Source organism: Penaeus vannamei, chromosome 19 (genome assembly GCF_042767895.1).
Source record: "Penaeus vannamei isolate JL-2024 chromosome 19, ASM4276789v1, whole genome shotgun sequence".
NCBI lineage: Eukaryota > Metazoa > Arthropoda > Malacostraca > Decapoda > Penaeidae > Penaeus > Penaeus vannamei.
Window position 1 is genome coordinate 526820 of NC_091567.1, and position 5000 is coordinate 531819.

Genomic DNA, 5000 nt, shown 5'->3' on the forward strand with positions numbered 1-5000 from the left:
CTTCCCCTTTTTTTCCTCCCCTTTCCCCCCTTCCCTCTCCCTTCCCTTTTCCTTCCCCCTCCCTTCCAGGTCCCCCCTTTCCCCTCCTCTTCCCCGTCTTTCTTACCTTTCCCTTCCCCACCCCTCCCTTCTAAGTCATCTTCCTTCTTCCTTTTCCCCTCCTCCCCCCTTCCTCTACCCTGTCCCCTTCCCCTTTCCCTCTTCCCCCTCCCCCCTCTTCCCTTTCTTTTCCCTCTTCGCCCTTTTCCCTTCCCTTCCCTCACCATCCTTTCCCCTTTCCCCCTTCCCCCTCTCCTTCCCTTCCCTCCTCTCCCTCCCTTCCCCACCCCCTTTCCCCCTCCTCTCCCTCCCCCCTTTTCCCTTTCCCTTTCCCCTCCTTCCCTCCTTCCCCTTCCCTTCTTCCCCTTCCCCCTCCTTCCCTCTCCACCCCCTTCCCTCCCTATCCCTTCCCTTCCCTCCATCCCCCTTCCTCCTATCCCTTCCCTTCCCTCCTATCCCTTCCCTTTCCCTCTCCCTCCTTCCCCTCTCCCTCCTTCCCCTCTCCATCCCCCTTCCTCCCTTCCCTTCCCTCCTATCCCTTCCCTTCCCTTCCTTCCTTCTCCTCTCCCTTCCCTTCCCTCCTTCTCCTCTCCCTTCCCTCCTCCAAGAAAGACGGCCGACGGCGTGGCCACTCCATTAAGTTGATTAAACAGGATGTAAAATAGCCCCAGGGTGATATCCCGGAACCCGACGGAAAGTGATGGACCTCTTAACTAACCGGAGAATATGAAATATGCTTATAGGAAAAAAAGGGAGCAAAAAAAAAGAAAAAAAAGGAAAAAAGGAAAGAAAAACAATGTAAAAAAGTATGTATGAGTTTTTTTTTCTTCTTTTTTTTTTTTGGAAGTTTAGAAAAAAAAGAGAATGGGCGGGAAGGGAGAGAGGGTGGGGGGGGAGGGGGGGTTCACACGTCCGGAATTCCTCCTCCTCCTCCATTCTCGAAAAAAAACGAAAAAGATGAAAAAAAAACTATAAAAAAAGGGCATCCCATAGAACCGGAAAGGAGCGACGACCCCCTTTCGGCAGGGATGAAGGGGGGGAGGGGAGGGAAGGAGGGGGGCACGGGGGGGAGGGGGTAGGAAGGAGGGGCATGGGGGCAGGGGGTGGTAGGTGGGAGGCTCCTCAATGGTGATGTGGAACAGGGGTTGAACGACTGGGGAGGGAAGGGAGGGGGACATGGGGGGGTGGAAGGGAGGGCACGGGGGGAGTAGGTAGGTAGGTAGGTAGGTAGGCGTCCTCGGGATGACAGGTGTAGGGAGAGGGAGGGAGGGGGCCACGGGGGGAGGAGGAAGGAGGGCACGGGGAGGGGAGGGAGTAGGTAGGTCGTCCTCGATGGTGATGTAGGAACAGGGGTTTAACGACTGGGGGGAGGGAAGGGGGGGGCATGGGGAGGGGAAAGGGAGGGGGGCATGGGGGGGGACGGAAGGAGGGGGCACGGGGGAGGGAGGTAGGTAGGTAGGTAGGTAGGTAGGTAGGTAGGTAGGTCGTCCTCGGTGGCGATGTCGGAACACGGGTTGAACGACTGTTACAAGCGGGAGAACGGGATTGGTCACCGGAACAGAGGCGAGAGGTTTACGGTCTGTCTGTCTGTCGGCTCCGGAGAAGAAGATTTATATTCAGAGTCGGGAGGAGAGGTAAGGAGGAAGGGGAGATAGGTGGAGGAGAGTGAGAGGAGGAGGAGGAAGGGGGGTATGGGGGAGAGGGAGAGGGAGAAGGAGGAGGAGGAGAAGGAGAGGGAGAGGAGGGGAGGAGGAGGAGGAGGAGGGGAGGAGGAGGAGGAGAAGGAGAGGGAGAGGAGGGGAGGAGAAGAAGAAGAGGAGGAGGAGGAGGGGAAGGGAAGAGGGAGATGGAGGGAGAGGGGGAGGAAGGGGATGAAGAAAAAAGAGGGAGATGGAGGAGAGATCAGGAGGAAGGGGAGAGAAATAGGAAGGAAAGAAGGAGGAAGAAAAGAGAGAAAAAAGAGAAGGAGAGGGTAAGGGAGGGAGAGGGAGATGAGAAAAGGGGAGATAACAGGCTGGGAAAAGGGAGAGAAGCGAGGAGGAGAGTTAAGGAGGGAAGAAGGGGGAAGAAAGGGGGAAGGAAGGAAGGAGGGAGGGAGGTGAGGGGCTGGGAGGAGGAGGGAGAGAAGGATGGAGTGAGTGATGAAGATGAGGGGCCGGGAAAGAGGGAGGGAGAGAGTGAGAGGGAGAAGTTGGAGGAGAGGAGGGAAGGAGAGAGAGAGGTAGGAGAGAAAGGAGAAGAGAGAGATAGGGGCCGAGGGGGGAGGGAGGGAGGGATACAGACAGACAATAAAGATCAGAGAGAAATTAAAAAAGAAAAGAAAGGAAGGAAATTCAGAGAGAGATTGAAGAGGAAAGGAAAAACAAATAATCGGATATAATGAATAATATAAAAACGTGATGTAAAAGGGTTAAAAGAAAAGAAAAAGGGGATAGACTGTAGAAATGAAAATGGAAGGGAGGGGAACTGAAGCTGAGAAAAAGGAAGAGTAGAAAAGAGTGAGAAGACCAGAGAGAGAGAAAGAGAAAGAGGGAGGGAGGAAGGGAGGGGGGGAGGCAGGGGGGAACACAATGGTAGAGGGAGAAAGAGACAGCGAGAGAGAAAGGGAAGGAAAGGGAGAAAGAAAGCGAGATAAATGAGAGAAACATACAGACAGACAGACAGAGAGCAATAGATAAAGAGAGAGAAAGGGAGAATCACAAAATCGAGCTAAGAACAGAAAAAAAACACACAAGTTTTGATTTTTTTTTCCAAACACTGCATTATTTCCTATACATCATGATACTTCAAATACATGATACGCATAAACAATGCATTTATTAATGGACTGAAAATGTGAGACACAAATGAACAAGTGTCGATATTATCATACATGAAAAAGAAAATGTTAACAGAGGAAAAATATCCAGTTGTCATATATGTTAAACAACTTTTTTCTTCTTATTTTTCCCGTGTTCTTCGTTTTCGCTTTTGTAAATCTATTTTAAACTCTTTTCGTGATTAAATTATTTATGTATCTTATCATTTTATTGCAAGAGTCGTTCGGAAAACAAGAATTATATATATATATATATATATATATATATATATATATATATATATATATATAGATAGATAGATAGATAGATAGATAGATAGATAGATAGATAGATAGATAGATAGATAGATAGATAGATTTCTCTTTTTCTCCATCCTTCTCTCTCTCTCTCTCTCTCTCTCTCTCTCTCTCTCTCTCTCTCTCTCTCTCTCTCTCTCTCTCTCTCTCTCTCTCTCTCTCTCTCTCTCTCTCTCTCTCTCTCTCTCTCTCTCTTTCCTTTTTTCCCCCCTTCTCCCCCTCCCTCCCTTTACTCATCACCCCTTCTTTCCATCATTTTTCACTCCCTTTTTCCCCTTATCGTTTTCTTTCCTTTCCTCCATCCTCTCTCTCATCCTTCCCTCTCTCCTCCCATCTTTCTCTCCCCCACAGCCATCCCCCGTTCCCTCCCTCCCTCCCATCCTTCCCCTCCTTCCCTCCCATCCATCCTCCCTTCCTTTCTCATCCTTCCTCCTTTCCTCCCTCCTTCCTTCCCATCCATCCTCCCTCCCCCTTTTCTCTCCCTCTTCCTTCCCTCCCATCCATCCTCCCCCTCCCCCTTTCTCTCCCTCTTCCTTCCTACCCATCCATACTCCCTCCCCCTTTCTCCCATCCCTCCCTTCCTTTCTCTCATCCTTCCCTCCTTTCCTCCTCCCTCCTTCCTTCCCATCCATCCTCCCTCCCCCTTTCTCTCCCTCTTCCCTTCCTCCCATCCATCCTCCCCCTCTCCCTTTCTCTCCCTCTTCCTTCCTACCCATCCATACTCCCTCCCCCTTTCTCCCATCCCTCCCTCCCTTTCTCTCATCCTTCCTCCTTTCCTCCCTCCTTCCTTCCCATCCATCCTCCCTCCCCCTTTCTTCTCCCTCTCTCTTCTTCCCTCCCATCCATCCTCCCCCTCCCCCTTTCTCTCTCCCTCTTCCTTCCTACCCATCCATACTCCCTCCCCCTTTCTCCCATCCCTCCCTTCCTTTCTCTCATCCTTCCCTCCTTTCCTCCTCCTTCCTTCCCATCCATCCTCCCTCCCCCTTTCTCTCCCTCTTCCTTCCCTCCCATCCATCCTCCCCCTCCCCTTTCTCTCCCTCTTCCTTTTTCCTACCCATCCATACTCCTCCCCCTTTCTCCCATCCCTCCCTTCCTTTCTCCTCATCCTTCCCCTCCTTTCCTCCCTCCTTCCCTCCCATCCATCCTCCCTCCCCCCTTTCTCTCCCTCTTCCTTCCCCTCCCATCCATCCTCCCCCTCCCCCTTTCTCTCCCTCTTCCTTCCTACCCATCCATGGCCCCTCCTCCCCCTTTCTCCCATCCCTCCCTTCCTTTCTCTCTCATCCTTCCCTCCCTTTCCTCCCTCCTTCCTTCCCATCCATCCTCCCTCCCCCTTTCTCTCTCCCTCTTCCTTCCCTCCCCATCCATCCTCCCCCCTCCCCCTTCTCCCCTCTTCCTTCCTACCCATCCATACTCCCTCCCCCTTTCTCCCATCCCTCCCTTCCTTTCTCTCATATCCTTCCCTCCCTTTCCTCCCTCCTTCCTTCCCATCCATCCTCCCTCCCCCTTTCTCTCTCCCTCTTCCTTCCCTCCCATCCATCCTCCCCCTCCCCCTTTCTCTCCCTCTTCCTTCCTACCCATCCATACTCCCTTCCCCTTTCTCCCATCCCTCCCTTCCTTTCTCTCATCCTTCCCTCCTTTCCTCCCTCCTTCCTTCCCCCATCCATCCCTCCCTCCCCCTTTCTCTCCCTCTTCCTTCCCTTCTCCCATCCATCCTCCCCCCCCTCCCCCTTTTCTCTCCTCTTCCTTCCTACCCATCCATACTCCCCTCCCCCTTTCTCCCATCCCTCCCTTCCTTTCTCTCATCCTTCCCTCCTCCTTCCTCCCTCCTTCCTTCCCCATCCATCCT